Source organism: Pantherophis guttatus, chromosome 5, assembly GCF_059756535.1.
Source record: "Pantherophis guttatus breed Tessera chromosome 5, ASM5975653v1, whole genome shotgun sequence".
NCBI lineage: Eukaryota > Metazoa > Chordata > Lepidosauria > Squamata > Colubridae > Pantherophis > Pantherophis guttatus.
The window spans coordinates 39,574,464-39,592,617 of NC_142067.1; the positions used below are offsets into that span (position 1 = coordinate 39,574,464).

Consider the following 18,154-nt stretch of genomic DNA (forward strand, 5'->3'; position numbering starts at 1 on the left):
ACACAGCAGGTGATGAATTCTTAATCTTTAATATATTCATAAGTAATACAGAGGATAGTTTGTCCTTCTATTGACACGTTGCCATAATAGAAAAGATACCTGACATACAATTCTTCTACTGCCCCCTCCTGCTCTTACAAATGCTTTAAAAACTTACTAAAATATATCAGCTACTTAATTTAAGTCACAACAGCTATCTTCATATTGCCAGAATTTGTTTCAGGATAATCAGTAGTTTTTAGCACACTTATAGCTACATTGTTAAAATTTGTATGCCATGAACTTATGGGAAAAGATTCATGAAAGTCTTTTGTTCATGATAAGGAAAAAGTTAGAAAGAGATAAAGAAAGTTTGATTGGGCTGTATGATTGGGTTGGATTGAAAATAGCTTTTGTTCTGGTTGTTAACTTTTTGCCCAGTTCTGAGAACCGGTTAATCCTATCTCTGGCTGGTCCCGACCAACCCACCCCGCCCCTCCCAGGAGTCTCCCCGTGGCCCATTTTGAAGTTCCAGGTTGGTGCAGGAGGCCTTCCAGGCCCAAAACGGGGCACGGGAGGGAGCTGCCCGCCCCCCCCACGTCCCATTTTGCCTTCCAGGGTGGTGCAGGACAGGAGGCCTTCCAGGCCCAAAATGTCTGCTCTAGGGTGAGTTGGGAATGGGAATTTTACATTATGATTGTAAGTAGTAGGAGTAAAGGAGGAATGGAAAAATCCCTATCTGTAGATCAGTATTTTTCAGTCTTGGCAAGTTTAAGATGGGTGAACTTCATGCTGCCTGGGTAATTCTGGATATTGAAGTCCATGCACCTTAAAGTTGCCAAAGTTGAGAAGCATGGGTCTACACTAGAGTTTAGGATTTTCCATTCCTGTTTTATTTAGAGTTTGATGCAATTAAATAAATCAGTTGTGGTTTCATTGACAAATAGTGATTAAAGTGATACGAACTATTACTGGACTTTTTGTGAAAAACTGAAATTAAAAGTTGATCTGGGCTTTAATGATTAAATAAGGGTTTATGGAAATAATATAGACAAATGTTAATCTTAGATTAAGAGTTCAATTTATTTGTTTTTACTTATATCTGTACCAAAGAACGTTGGAACTCATTCTTTTTCAGTTTTCCTTCTTTTCCTCTTTCCTCTTGCACTTTCACTCTTTTTTCTTTCCTGAGCCTTTTCTTTTTTCAAATCTGTTTTTTATTTGGTTATCTCTTAGCTTAGTCTCCCTTAGTCTCCATTTAGTGTACATCTGACTTTGGGAATATGTCTTCATAACCAAAAAAAGTGTATTTTCTGTGCAGTTCATACCCCTTGCTCACTGGATCTGGATGTCACAAAGCAAAGCGCACATATTGTAATTAACCCCCGCACCCCGTTTTGACTGGCTGAGTGCTATCCCACCCCTAGCCACGCCCACCTGGCCACGCCCACCCAGCCAGTTATTAGGACAGAGAACCGGTTGTTAAATTATTTGAATCCCACCACTGTGCACAATCTTAGTTCGGAAGGTTATTTGTTGTTCTTTTTATTATCTTGTTTGTTCCTTGTGGTTTCTAAACATAAAAGTATATTGGAAACCTCCTGCCTCCTGCTAAACTATGGTCCCTTTTCCTAATTAGATATGCCTGCCATTCACTTAACTGAATGGGCATAAGTGTGTCAGTTTTGAGTGAAAAAGGGAACTATTTCCTACAAATATTGTTTATGGCTTCTGGACCTTAAAGCTTAAGCTAAAATAGGGGAAATGTTTAGAGTCATGTAACAAAAACAAAATGAAATAGTGGAGACAAAATAGAATTGAGTCAACAATATAGTTTAACGAGAGTTACATATTCATCACTACACTCATAACAGCCTTCAAGCAACAGACTTTGCGTGAAATGGACCACTCTATTCCAATTAATTTCATTTGCATAATGATGATATTATGCAAATGACACACATTGATTAAAATGAGGTTATGTGGCATTTCTATAATGATGATATTACACGAATAACAGAAAGTGACATGGATGATGTACACTCTGGTCTAGTGAATATTTGTAAATAACAAACATCTGCCTAAATTAGTCTATAAAGATTAGGTACAGTCAAAAATTAAATATTGGTGATTGGTAGAGCATAATCCTGATATTTTCAGTCAGAATTGAGGAGAAAGAGTCTGCTTGAATATCTGTGAGCATATGCTGTCAAAATAGTCTCTGTTGGTAACTTAGTTCATGCATGGCTTATATGCAAGGTTTACACAAGAGCTAAATTAAATTAACAAACCAGATTATAATTTAGCATTTTGTCCATTCTTCTGCAATTGGTACATGCTTCAGTCTTCAGTAGCAGAAGAAATACTTGCAGCACCTAAAATACATACAGTGTTATTGTACTAGGATTTTTGTTTTCTGTATATGTAAAATTAAGGTAAATTAATATGTTTGAACAAGTTTGATGGATTTTTAAATGGAGGGTCTGCTGTTTCTCTTTGATATAGGTATCAAGCTTTTTGTGTCAAAATATAAAACTGAGATAGCTACGCTGAAGGTATACTAAAATAGCAAACCTTTTTTTGTGGAGATATATATTAAAGCAAGGTATCTCAAACTATTTACTAAACCTCAAGAAAGCTTGAGAAGGAAAGGTGAAAAATAGTTTTCTATGGAGAAGAAATGTTAAGATATATGGCTGCACATTGAAACAATGTACAATGTGTACAATGGAACAGCTCTTCTATAATTTCCAGTGTAGCATCGCCATTAACCTCATCTTCTTGACAGCTAGAGGTTACACACTTAAGTAGAAGTCCTGTGCTAACGTTGAGAAAGAAGAGACTTCCATAAAATGTAGCCATAAAGTGAGTGCTTTAAATCCATCTAAGTTAGCTTCTCTATCTTAGATTAGATGAAGAGGCTAACATGATGCTGCAAAGTTTAATAGCCCTATTTTATTTGTTAGTTACAAGATACTTAAAAAATAGAGCCCGTGTTTCTCTTTTTTCCCTTAGTACATACGCAACAAAATGTTTGATTTTTTCCTCCTTATTTTTATTCACTTTTCCTTCTTTTGTTATTTTTAAAATTATAAAAAAAGAAACAAAGCTGAAAACAAAACAAGAACACACAAGACTTATATTTGCAGACATCAAGAAACTTAAGCCATGATCCATTACAGTTATCCATAGCCGATCTATACTAATAAATTCTGCAAACCACCAAATACTAATTGGAGCTAGGTATTTATCTTTCTGATGCTGAACACACGTCCGTATATCTATTTTCTTTGCTCAGAACTGAAAATATTAAATCTCAATCCAAAGTCAATACTTTTACCACCATGAACAATATATATAAATATAAGCATTAATTTCAAGCATTTTCAACAATATAAATAAAATGAACTCATTTCTAAAACGTTGCCATTTCAAATAAGAAGTTTATATTGAGTAATACTTCCATTTCTATTGTCACTGTAGCTCCTAGCCAGGAAAGTTTTAAACTTTTCTCACTTTTCTTGTTTTATTTCTTCCTGTAGTTTATTGTAATTGTTTCAAAATATGTTTTTGTTACATCCTCCAAGTAAAATCCTAAATGTTTCACTGGGTCTTTTGTTTATTTCATACCCAGATTCTTTTTACACAGAATGTTTTTCTGTAAAAGATAAGTGCCTTGCTATTATCTTTGTTTTCTTTTCATTGCTTTATATTTGGAAAAGCACTGAAAATCTTTGAGTAATTTCAACAACAGCTATGTGGAACTTCATGGTTTCATGATTATTAATACTATATCTGTGTAACATTTCATCTTGTATTCCTTAATTTTGATCCCAATTATCTGTTTCTTTCTTTGTTTGTTGGATCTTGTTGGCCAAAACAACAACGATTATTACTAAGAGTAGAGGAGAGAGAGTTGGCATCCTTGTTTTGTCCTTAAATAAACTTGAAAAAAAATCATAGCCTAGTCCAGTGATGGCTAACCTTTTTACCATCGCGTGCCAAAAGCGGGAGGAGCATGGGAGGGCTGCACATGCACATGCCCACACACATAATTCAATGCCACCCACTCCCTGCCTCCCCATGCATGCACGTGCGAAACCCACCACCACCATCACCACGCTCCCCGTGCTTTTGGCACACGATGGCAAAAAAGTTAACGGTTGGCCTGATAGGCCCATTTTTTGCCCTCCCCAGGCTCCAGGGGCTTTCTTGGTGCCTGGGGAGGGCAAAAATGGCCTCCCCATCCCCGGTGGCCCTCTGGAGACCAGAAACAGCCTGTTTCCTGACTTCCGGTGGACCCGGAAGGCCTGTTTTTTGCCTTCCCCAGGCTTCAGAGGCTTTCTTGGAGCCTGGGGCGGGTGAAAACAGCCACCCCCACCCCCCTGGAGGCCCTCTGGAGGCTAGAAATGGCCCATTTCCTTACTTTCTGTGGGCCTGGAAGGTCCAAAGTCAGCTGGCCAGTGCAAACATGCATGCTGGAGATGAGTTAGAGCAATGCTCGCATGCCCACAGATATGGCTCCGCGTGCCACATGTAGCATGCATGTCATAGGTTTGCCATCACAGACCTAGTCACTCCATGGAAAATGTTAAAGACGATTTGGATATTTTGAAAATACCTAATGAGTTTCTTCTTCTTCTTGAAGATTTCTAAGATGAACTAAATTACAAATAACTAAACTTTATTGAAACTGACTAGTGGATTATGGATTTGAAAGATTGGAGGTACCTAGTGGATTAACTTGGATTTGGATTACTAATGCTATTTGAGAGAAATTCTATGAAGCAAAAGAAGAAAGGTGATAGAAGAAAAGGGAAAAGAAGAAAAGTTAAAATTTGGACAATTGGGAAGATATGTAATTGGAAAACCATAAGGGTGTAAATTACTAAATAATTTTAAAGATTATAAATTTAGGGGATTTGGAGGTATAACTATGGGATTGACTGAATTTTATTAAGTTGGAGTTTTTAAATTATTGAGTTATTGAGATGTTGGAACCAAAGAGGTATACTGAATAATCTTTATTAAATTGTTACAAAATGGATCTGCAGAGGATAATAGAGGCAAATGAAGAGATAATTTTGATGCTCAAAAACATGCATGAAACTATAAAGAACAATGGGATTGTCCAAAGATAAAGAAATGAGTGTAGAAGCCACACAACAATTGGGGGGGGGGGGAAGAGATGAACATGATATTCAGGAAATAGATGAGAAATTAGAAGAAGCAGTGGAAGGAAAAAAATCAAAACAAGATGCAAGAAGATAAAGATAATGAAGAGAAAAGATTATTAAGTAAGAAATCCATTAGATAATTCCTTAAACGTTTATTATAGAACAGAGAAAAAAGAAAGATCTCTTCAAAATAAAGAAAGGTTTAGAGAAAAAAGAAAAATATCTTTAAAAAAAAGAAAGTCTTATTGATGGGTGTTCAAATAATACAGCAGAAAGAGACAAAGGGAAACCTGAAGGGACTGTTCAGTAGGTATAAAAATATTTAAAAGAGTTATAAGAGTCCAAGAGAGAGAAATAAAAGGGTGATTAAAAAGTCAATAAATGATGGAACTCCAAAAAGGCGAAGAGATGATGGATAATGATAAAATATATTAATAAAATGAAAAAATAAAAAAGACAAATAGAGAAAATTTGGGATATTGAAATTATGATGGAATAATGAGTAAGTCTCAAAATATTAAATATTAGTAACAGTAGGGGACAACAAATACATGGCGCAAAGAAATGTTATTTATGTTTAAACGAATTAATGGGGAAAATGATAAAGAATTATAAAGAGAGAATGGTACTGTTGAAGTTGGAAGATCAGGATTATGCATACTTATTTGTATTATGTTAGCATTGTTTTAAAAAGATTCGATCCAGTCAATACCCTGTCCACAAAATATGTATGGTATGTATTATATTTAAAAAATTTAAATTTTTTTAAAAAATAGCAGCATTATCTATCTATCTATCTATCTGTCTGTCTGTCTGTCTGTCTGTCTGTCTGTCTGTCTGTCTGTCTATCTATCTATCTATCTATCTATCTATCTATCTATCTATCTATCTATCTATCAAAGCCAAATACCACTCACTCATCACGAAATCTCCAGAACTGTTAAGCCTACAAACTTGAAATTTGGCATGTATGTTCCTCTTGGCTTCTACTGTAGGTGCTCGCTAAGAAAGGATTTTTCGAAATGACCATCAGATCATTAGTATTTCATATACAGTATTATATTCAGACACTCTGATGCTAAGGAGTTAGATGTTCTACTCCCCCTCCCCACCTGAAAAGAACTCTGTTCCAACTGCCAGTTGCCTTATATTAACATGCTCTGATGCTAAGGAGCTAGACATTCTACTCCCCCTCCCCACCTGAAAAGAACTCTGTTCCAACTGCCAGTTGCCTTATATTAACACGCTCTGATGCTACTCCTTCGGTAAACCAGGCATGGGCGTGGGTAGAGCATGACTCATCCAGCCTGCAGGCTGAGACGTTCTACTCCCCCTCCCCCTCTGTTCCAACTGCCAATTGCCTTATATTAACACATTCTGATGCTACGGAGTTACACATTCTACATTAAGTTTCAGGCTTTAAGTGTCTATTAATCACGTCCAATCACATAGTTTCATAGTGAAGCACGGACATCCAGCTAGTTGATTATATGTGCAAATTCACTCAATTGTTCTGTTGAGCTCATCAAACTTGCCCATATGATTGTAGAAATAAATGTTTACAACAAGATAAACAAAAATGGTAGCATGAGTTTCCTGCCAGGCACAGTGATAAAACTCTTGTTCTCATTCAGTTCTACATTCCAGAGCAGACACAAACATGTTAAATAAGTGTTCAGTTGCTGAATTTTAGAAATCCATATATTACTGTGTATATATGCATTATGTATGGATATGATCTTAATCAGTCCAAAGTTCAAATTCTGGGCTTCTTTCTCCTGCCTATTTGAGCCAGTGCACATTTGGCTGCTCTTTTTCCGGCCTTGAAGCTTTAAGCCATCTGTTCCTTGTTTACCAAATGGGTATCTTTGGCATGAAAATCAAAATCCCATGCTTCATCAGTTTCAACCATTACATTATCTTAACATCAATTCTCCCAAATGCTTTGGGCTGTTTTTAGCTTTCTATTGAAAACCAAGGATAAAGCGTTTTACAAATTAGAGAGTAAAGCATTTAGAGAAATAGTTTCATGGGATGCCTGCATTTTGTGCTCTGACACTTCAGCACACAGAACCAAAAATTCATGAGCAAAGATATAATAGGAATGGCTACACAAATCATAGTCCCAATATTTCAGCTGTTTTAAGGATTCAGACAATATCTTCCAATAGGCTGGGATCTAAAGTGGGCTCCCAGGAATAGCAGAGTGAGAAAGGCAGCTGAGCAAATACAACTTCTGCTGTCAAGTCACCCTAGACATCAGAATATGGGTGTTATCTATCTCATAAGTGAAGTACTATCCAGCTGAGGACTACTCAGTAACTATGCTTGTAACTGACCAGGTGCTGGAACATAAGTGCCTGGTTTCTCAGTCTGGCCCCTGATACCCTTGGCTGGAAATGGAACATTACTAGTAGATTACTTTCTCTTTTAACTGGACTGCCACCATTGCCATAATTTGAATGAGAGAGAAAGTAACTGAATTATTGTTGTTTGCTCTGCCAGGTACTCCATGACACTAGGTCATTTGGCAGCTGGAGCATCTAACCAGGCAACATCAATTTAGAAATTGAGGATAGATCACTGTGAAAAAGCTTCCCTGCCAATCTTGCCTAAATTTTCAACAAATCTTGGCATATTTCAAAAGTTTGATTAGGCAAGTTTTTCCTGGCACAGAAAGAAAGAATATGTATTTCTATCACTATTTCTGCCAGTATTCAAATGTCTTTTGTATACTAGCAGCTAAGGGAAGGAAAGTATTTCTCACCACAATAAATTAATGAATTTACTAATGAAGAGCTTCACCATGCAGTTATCTTACAACTCATTCAGGAAGCACTAGCTAGGGCAAATGTAAAGCTATTGCCATTCATATATCCATTATCCATATAGCCATATATGCCTAGCATTTCAATTTTGGTCATAAAACTCCTTTTATGCTTTTCAATGCTTTTCAAATATTATCTTAAATAGGTAAGACAATAAAATACTAACATAATTTAAAATAATAAAAAGAAAAAGTGTTTTTTATTGAAGTTAGTATGTTATAATGCTCCAGTACAACTCATAAATTAAACATTTTAAAAACAGTAATAAAATGTGTTGCTCGTGAAACTGTTTTATGTAAGAATTTTCATTTCATGTACATTTTTCCAGGACACTTATTAACAAAATAATATGGAAAGAACATCCAGAAATCATAGACATAAATATATATAGAGAGAAAAAAAACCCATTGAATTGGGTAGATTGATTGTATAGGAAGACAGTTCTGGAATTCATTACTTGATTGATACATTTCATAAGGATTGTCTTTACCTATTTTCTTCATATCCTAACATTTAGAGCCTTTTAAAATATTGGGAACTAAAGATGTTTCACTTTTCCAAATAACCAGAAGCATGCAATATCTAAAAGCAGCTGCTTCTGTTTTAGCTTTTAGCTTGTAACGGCACCAGAACATAGCATCTTGCTGTGCACTAAGTGATGCTATCAAGTATTAACTGCACTACATCTCAACACATTATCAGGTTGTCAGAATTCCTGAACATCCATAATCAATCAATGCCACACAATCAAAGTCACCAAGGTTCGTGTACTGTTGATATCCATTCAAACCCCAGATTTCACAAATGATATTATACATCACTCAGCATTCACTAATCATCTAGCAAGATACAGCTCACCAACTATGTATTATAATCACCTGGACAAGTGATTTTTCTGGTCCCATAGAGAGGAGAATCCAAGAAGGGATTCTTGTTTTGTTTTTGTTCTTTGTGTTTTTGAAGAAAAGGGCCTCCATATGGGACAGGTGGATTCCATTCAGTCTTAGAATTACAAACTTTGCATGATGATCAAAATGAGATACTTTTTAACTCTATAGAGAAAATAAGAATATTCTGGAAAGAGTTTGTTCTTCAGCACACTGAGTGGAGTATTGATTTACATTTCTTTTAATAGCTTAGCTAAGCTGGAAGTCTGGCTGAATCTAGAAACCACGCTTCTAAGGAAAATATATTTAAAAGCAAAACCTTCAAACAATCCTGTATAAATTCGCCACCCCAATTATTTCAGGGTCCTTTCAAGCTATTTCAGTACTGGCAGATTGTTCTACTGGTCTAAAATCAGTTTTTCATTAATGAAATCTAACATCTTGAGGGCATGGTGAAGCCTTTGTGCTTTTAGTTTTCCTGTAGAGAAATTCCCAGTCTTTGCTAAGTTCTAAATAGTGATTGATTTGAAAAATGCTTCTGTATGATCTCAATATACAAGAAATAGGAAAATCACAAACTCCAGGCAGTAGTAATGTAGTTCTATTCTCTGGAAAGTCTTAAAATGTTAGAAAACAAGCATTTATTTATTAAATTTATATGCCACCCAACTCACTATTGGAGGTCATATTTTTAGAAATATATGAGCTCTTTTTCTCTTTTGCTCGGTCCTCCTCTCTCCCAAACTTCCTCATGCTCTGTTGATATAAAGTCTATTTTTTTCGCTGCATGTGATTCTGCCCATGGGAATACCTTTGATGAATAATTAAATTTGACAGGCCAGTTATTGCTTAATTGCAACTCCCAGCACCCCTCACTGTTAGACATGTTTCTTAAGGATGCTGGAAGTTTCTTCCACAATTCAAGATGTGTACTCTTACACTTTTCAGATGTTTGCATATTGCACATGTCAAGTAGAATGTGAAACATGATTCTTAGATTATTAATATTAAAATAATAAAACATTTTAATTAGTGCAAGTCAAACTTTTGGCACAGTGTAAAATTACAAAATAGAGAATCAACAAGATGCTGTGGGCTAATGGGGAAATGCCTAGAGGCTACTTTAAATTATGGATCAGATTACATAACTTCTTTAAATATTCATTCCATTATATTCCAGTATAAAATGTCTTGATTCCCCATTTTTTTAGTTTGATCCGTGCAATCGGAGGCAGAGAATGTATAATGATTGAAATTAGTGCATTTCTAAAACTCCATAATTAAATGTTGAGGGCAACATGCAAGTTTCATTCATACAGTTTTCTGTTTAAAATGGTTACTTCCTGGCATATTTTATGAACAAAATGTTTATGTGGAATGAATAGCTTCTACTGGAGAGAGTGATTTTTTTGTCAATATTTTATGCAGCATTCTGTAACTGGACTGGAATATTTCTTGAAACAAGCTTTGCAAAACAGCATCAGCTGTTGAATATAAAATAATTTATTTCATGTACCCTAGAATGGCAATATAAGAGTGAAACCAGCCAGGCATTAGATATACCTTTGGCTGTCAAGAATAGTTTATTTGGCAAAACTATTAAAGACTGCTTAGAATTTGATGGAACAGTGCCTTGGATAAATTTACTGTTATGAATTGTTGCCAAGACTGATAAACACTCTTAACAGACAACTGGGAATTATATCAAAAGTGATTTTGGGAATAAATCCTGGGAATCAAAAGTATGCACTAGACACCATGTAATATAAATGCTCAGTAAAAAGTTTCTATTATTTCTTGTGGGAAAATAATTTTTAAAAATATCCAGATAATTTTGTATATCAAAATACATATACATTTATTCAAATGTGAATATCAGGGTTCCAAGTAATACACTCAATAATAAACTCTGAGGCAGGTAGATTCCTCAAAGAATAGTTTTATTGGATATATCATATTGGCACAGTTCTGATAAAAACTAACTCTGAAGGTTCCCGCGGTTTTCACCTAATTAAAAGTTTTTCCCCTTTCCCAAACAATCAGTCACATGGTCAAATCAAGGTGTCGCCTGATTGCCTGGTAACTTCACTCCTCCTCTCTCTCTGGCCACCTGTGGGAATGTTCTTGGTTCCCAGGAGAAAGTATTTTGTTTTGGCTACAAAACCCCAGCTATCTCTACTCCCCCCTCCCTATCTCTCAGCTCCAGTGTGGCAACACTGAAGCTTCCAAATGGCTTCAGTCAGGTCAGCTTCAAGGTTGATAGTCTAGTTAAAAAATCTAGCCCCAAATGAGAATCTTTGGGGTAATCAATAAATTGATTTTACAGTATATATCAGGAATCTTGCTAAAACATATATCCTAAAGGCAAGGGCATCTGCATTTGGGGAAAAAAATATTTAATTACAACAGTGTTTGTTTTATTGGTCCAAAATTATATTGGAGCATGTAGCATGTGACAGAAAATGCTACAATCAGATATACCACACAATTTTAGTTTTTGATCTTTTTCTTTAAATATCTTCTTAAATCTTATGGTTCTTAAAATATAGGTGAAAGTATTGTGCATTACTTGCTGACAGAAATAGGTAAAATTGCTATATACACTTTATTCCAGTAGTTGAACATTAACAATTTCATTCCCCCATATCTGTCTCAAACTTCTCATTAGTTACAAAAACAGAGCCAAAAGTGGATTTCAGTGAGTTCCAGCATTGACTTCTGTCATTGCTTCTTGGACAATATACTGCTGCATACTCACTCAGAGTCACAATTATCACCACTTCATGACATAGTATTAAAAAGCTCTCTTAAGGGCTATGGAACTGTTTTGAAACAGAAGCAGAACTAATATCCTGCTCCTATCTGTATCAATTGCCCATTATATGAATTTACCTCAGATGCAATGTAAAATTTTTATTAATTATTATTCAGTCATGCATTGTATGTGGGGTATTTAATATAACAGATGAAGAAGAAGATGGGAGCCCTGGGCCAGTTCACTTGCATACCAGAAACATCGCCATCTGTCAGAAAAGCATTATACAATTCATGTGTATCTTTTCAAAATACTCTAGCATCTCAAACGAACTAACATTCATTTACAGAATTCATAGAACGTTACTCTAAATTCCATTAGGAAACATGCGGATGGAATGCAGCTTTATTGGAGAACAGTGCTTTAAAGACTTCTAATCTTCTGTCCAAATAAGATTGACCTGGGATCTGTGTAGATTAAATGGGATGACTGGGTGCCTCGTGGATCCTGGTGGTTTCCAGCAGATTCTTTGAAATATCCATTGTGACCTTGTAATCAGTTCCTTTGGGCGTCTGTTCGTCTCCATGCAACAGAAAGTGACCAGAATGCTTTGATTGCCATGATTACCCTTGGCTGGATGATCCCTAGTGAATTCTTGGCTTACTGAGGATGTCCAGGAAATGAAGTAGCAGAAGAGGTGCTTGGAGCACTGTGATAGGAAGATGAAAAATGACTAGAACCATCAGGGAAATGAGTTTGGGACTGCACTTTGCTATTTCCTCTCCCTTATTATGGTGAAACGAGGGGGAAAGGGTAGGAGCACTTACACTTTAGAACAGTCTTCTCTTGTAAGTTTGATTAGTTTGAACTTGGTAGATTTTTTATAAGTTGTTAAAAATAATTACTTTGTAAAGCCTTTGAATCACTATCATGTATTGCTGTGCTGTGTTATGTTTGGGGTCATATCTATTTTCATTGGTGTTGATTTTTATTTATTTATTTATCGTGATTATATAATCTATCTCATTAAAAGCAACTCTGGGTGGTGTCCAGTAATTATTGTACAATGTTATGGTGGACATTTTTAGAAGTTGTGGTGTATTCATATTCCTTATTATTAAACGATGGAAATTGTAATACATTTGATGAATACATTATAAACTGCTCAACAAATTTGAATTCTATCTAAAACTGATTAAATTCAGATTAAATAAATTCACAGTCAAGACAATCAACAATCAAGACATCTCTTTAATTTGTCTAAGAACTGAAAACATTTTTTCCATACTGTACCTTCTGAAAATCAGTTCTTGATTGCAGTTACTGAATTTGTTCTAAAATAAATACTACTTTGGTATTTCTTGCACCTGAAAATGGATGGTAGGCATATCTTACGACCAAACGGCATAGTCCAGGCAAATGCACTGTAACAATAGACTAGCAGACTCCTACTGAACAAAAACTGTACTTAAATGCAATTGAAAGTGGCAAACTGAATTGGACAGAGGTCGGTTTTTGAAGACAAGGCAAGGGCTGGCAAACAATGCTATGTGTTTCCTGGTACAAATAATGCAAATTAAATGCTTGCATCAAAAATTATGAATTAAGTACATGTGCAACACCTTTGAACAATGTGGCAATATACATGTAATCATTGTGATGTCATTTTGACTTGCTAAGCTATGAACAGGGAGGCCTCAGGTTAGCAGTAATGGGGAAAGGATGAAAACTGGCAATGGGTCAGTAGATTTCATGTTGGTATGTTTTAGCTAAATAAAGAATAGTGGATAGCACTGAAACTCAACTTCATGCTGCCTATAGTGCATTTCTAGGTGGATAAACTTTATTGGGAGGCGGTGGCTCAGTGGCTAAGATGTTGAGCTTGTTGATCGAAAGGTAGGCAGTTCACCGGTTCGAATTCCTAGTGCCATGTAATGGGGTGAACTCCCGTTACTTGTCCTGGCTTCTGCCAACCTAGCAGTTCGAAAGCATGTGAAAAATGCAAGTAGAGACTTCATACAGTTCTATTTTGATATATGGCCTGAAAAACTTTGCAGAAAGAAAAACAACCCAGACTAGATAGACTGAAATACAGCAAATGGTGTGGGAGGAAATATTGTTTGAAAATAATGGATAATAATAGAGAAATAAAGCATAGAAATCCTGTTTAAAATCTTTGCACCGCAGCACAAGGCACTAAAACATTTAGCACATAAAAGACAAGACAAAGGGCATCAGTACAGTCTGTAGGTTGTATTGCCAATAGTAGAAAGTCAAAAGTAAAAGAAACAAGAAGTACAATTGAAAGATGTGCATATGGAATAAAAAAAATAGTATAAATTATATACCACCCTGTTTCCCCTAAAAATAAGACATCCCCTGATAATAATCGGGCTTTTGAGCACATGCACTAAAATAAGCCCTCCCCAAAAATAAGCCCTCCCCGAAAATATTTAAATGCATGTGCAGCTAGTCCCCGCCATTTCTTCTGGTTAGGGTTAGGGAGACAGAGACAGGAAATCAAGGAAAATGAAAACAAAGGCACATCCCGCGCAATAGTTTGGGACACAATGAAAGCCTACCTGAGAGGAGTCGTGATTTCATACACCGCACATAAAAATAAAGAAGAAAGAAAGACCCTGGAAGACTATTTAAATCATATAGGAGAAGCAGAAAGAAAACTTCAAGATAATCCAGAAGATGAAGCAGCCAAAGAAAATTGGATGATGTGGAAGCATAAAATAAATATCATGGAGCAAGAAGAGTTGGCACAAAGAATGAAAAGAACGAAACAATATCTTTTTGAGAATACCAACAAATCGGGGAGGTGGCTGGCCTATAAATTAAAAAAGGAAAATGAAAGGGGAATAATCCATACTTTAGAAGACTCTAAGGGCAAATTATTGACTAACGAGGAAGAAAAACGAGATAGGGTGAGAGAATATTACGAATCTCTATATAAAGAAGAGGAGATATCGGATGACAAAATAGAAAAATATTTGATAAAAGCAGAGCTCCCACAAATAACTGATGAAGAGAAAGAAATGCTTAATAGAAAGATTACAATTGAAGAATTAAAAATAGCCCTTTCCAAATTGAAAAACAATAAATCCCCAGGACCTGACGGATTTCCAGGGGAAATATATAAAAAATTAGAAGAAATACTCCAACCGAAATTAGTAGAAATTTTTAATGATGCACTGTTAGACCATAAAATTCCAGAGTCATGGAAAGAGGCGCATGTCACACTTGTGCCGAAAGAAGGTGCCGACCCAAAACAAATTCAAAATTATAGACCAATTTCGCTCCTAAATACGGACTACAAATTATTCATGGGCATAATGGCGGAAAGAATGAAAAAGATTTTAAATAATTGGATATATAAAGACCAGAATGGATTTTTACCGGGGAGACAAATTAGGGATAATATGAGAATCGTGCTAGATACGCTAGAGTACTATGAGGAACACCCCGGAAAACAGATGGCTCTGATTTTTGTCGATGCTCAAAAGGCATTTGACAATCTAAATTGGAAATTTATGATTAAACAAATTGAGATTATGAAATTCGGAACAAATTTTGAAATGATGATTAAATCCATCTATAATAACCAAAAGGCGAGTATCCTGGTGAATGGGGATAGGACTAAAACATTCCAAATTAGTAAGGGAGTAAGGCAAGGTTGTCCCCTATTGCCTTTACTGTTTATTTTGGCCCTAGAAGTCCTTCTACGGAAAATTAGATCTAACGACGAAATAAAAGGATTGAAGATCAGGAAGGAGACTTATAAGACACAAGCATTTGCAGATGACGTAGCCCTAATCCTTGAAGACCCTATAGAGTCGGGACCTAAAGTATTGGAGGAATTAAGTAAATATGGAGAGGTGGCAGGCTTCGTATTGAACAAAACTAAAACCAAAGTATTGATTAAGAACACAACTGAGAGTCAGCAAAACGAGATAGAAGAAGTATTAGGATTACAGGTTGCCAAAAAAATTAAATACCTAGGAATTTGGATTACATCAAGATGTTCGACCCTGAAAGACAATAACTATATTCCTCTAATTAGAAAAATAAAACAAGACCTAGATAGCTGGAAAAAAATAAGACTATCACTTTTGGGCAAGATAGCCACAATTAAGATGAACATCCTCCCCAGAATATTATTTCTATTCCAAAATATACCGATAAATTTAGATAAAAAATTTTTTCTAGAATTAGACAAAATTATTAGAGAATTTATATGGGAGGGGAAAAAAATGAGATTTTCCATTAAAATTTTAAGGGGCAAAAGAGATATAGGTGGATTTGGACTCCCGGATTGGGAAATATACTACAGGTCAACCAAGCTAGTTTGGATAAGAGATTGGATCACCCTGGAAAATGAGAGAATTCTTACTTTAGAAGGCCATGACTTGCAAAAAGGCTGGCACGCCCACATCTGGGAAACGGAGAAGAAAAAGAAGACATATTTCCATAGACATAAAATTAGAGATTCCTTGACACAAACATGGACCCAGATCAGGCAAAAACATTACAAAAAAATCCCAAATTGGCTCTCAACGATGGAGGCCCTGACTCACCCAAATAGGTGGGAGAGGGAGAAAATGGGCAGATATAAAGATATTCTAGACGAAGGAGGGAGGCTTAAACCAAATGATACCTTACGAGAGCAAGGAATAACTTTAGATTGGTGGACCTACTCACAAGTAAAATCCAGATATCAGAGGGACAAAGAACAATACGGTCTAGAACCGGGACCAAATGGATTGGATAAAGTCCTGATGGGAACAAATAAAAAGATTCTGGCAAAACTATACAATTATTTATTAAGCGATGATAAGTTCGAAGATGTTACAAAGAATCAAATAATTGCATGGGAGAAAAATATAGGGTGCAATATAAATTTTGGGGAATGGGAGGAGGCATGGAACAGAAATCTTAAATTGACTAGAGCGGTGGCTTATAAGGAAAACCATTACAAAATGTTTCATAGATGGTACCTAGCCCCGGCCAGACTAGCGAAGATATATCCCAATATACATCCCAATTGTTGGAAATGTGGCCATGGTCAAGGCACCTTCTTTCACATGTGGTGGACATGCCCGGAAGCAAAAGGATACTGGAATAAAATTAGGAGGTGGTTATACGAAATAATTGATGAAGATATTGAACTAACACCAGAGATTTTCCTCCTGGGAATAATAAAGAAGCCATATAGAAAGGAAATGACACATTTAATGATCCATATAATTACAGCCGCTAGATTGGCATACGCACAGTACTGGAAAGAGAAAATTCAACCACCAGAAGAGCTTACAATTAAGAAAATACTCGAGTGCGCAGAGATGACTAAATTAACTTATGAATTAAATGATGAAAAGTCAGTTTACTATATAGTGTGGGAAAGGTGGTACAAGTGGTTGCATGATAAAATGAAAGAAAGATCTAAGGTGTGTTAAATATTGGTTAAAAGAGAGCTAAAATGTCACCAAGTATTATTTATGTAAATAGTTAAAACACTGCACATCCGATACAAATTGAAAATGTTTATTATATTTATGTGTTCTACGTTATTGTTTCAATGTTTGTTTGTTTTTTCTTTTTATTTCCTTTTTGTTCTGTAAAAAATCTCAAATAAAGTTTCTATAAAAAAAAAAGAGCTGGAAATCAGGTAAGATGGCAAGAGGAGCCACATCTTGCTCCATGAGCCCCAAAGTAATAAGACATCTCCGAAAATAGGGCCAAGCGTTTATTTCGGAGTTCAAAAAAATATAAGACAGGTCTTATTTTCAGGAAAACATGGTATATGCTGTATTTTGGAAAGTTTCAGTTGTATATCTCTAAAAGAAATATTTTAATAGAAAAAAAGGTTTCTACAAAAACTCAAACTTTGTAATTTAGAATAAAACTACTATTAAAATAAAAAGGACTTTTGGTTTCTTTGGGGCCAGGCCAATTCCATATTACAAGATAAGGTAATTGTAAAAAATACAAATAGACATCAATCTCTTTTTGGAAAAATTAGTGTTAATTATTTTTCATAGAACTTAAAGTTACTGTATAATTTCAAAACATTATCAGATTTTATTTAAAATGCATTATGGAGAATCTACCCTGGGGCTTAAAGAATCTTAGGATTTAAAAGGGGCGGGGGGAATGAGATGATATACTTGTGAGTTTCTATGGCAGCAGGAAGGATTTTTTTATCAACATCCACTGTGAGAATACATCTTAACCTTTATATTGATGGCATCAAAATCTATTAAGAATTTTACACAATATTATAACTACCCATCCCATTAGGTCCAGCAGGAGGGGTATGCTGCCAGTCCCATCATCAAAGGAGCTCCATCTGGTGGGTCCAACTTGTGTGTCTTTTCTGCTGTGACTCCTACCCTCCAGAATATGATTCTCTCAAACTGACATTAGCTCTATGTCTGTTAGCTTTTTGGAACACCCTTAAAATCTGTTCCTTTTTCATCAGCCTTAGGGATCCCATGGGAAAACCAGTAGATGGCTGCCTGA

The 18,154-nt window shown here is 35.7% G+C and overlaps 1 protein-coding gene across 2 annotated transcripts in view; it reads left to right on the forward strand.

Annotated features, from left to right (window-relative positions):
• The window catches only part of EPHA6 (EPH receptor A6), a 429,275-nt gene that overhangs the window by 356,859 nt on the left and 54,262 nt on the right, over positions 1-18,154 (forward strand). The gene's annotated exons all lie outside the window — the stretch shown is intronic.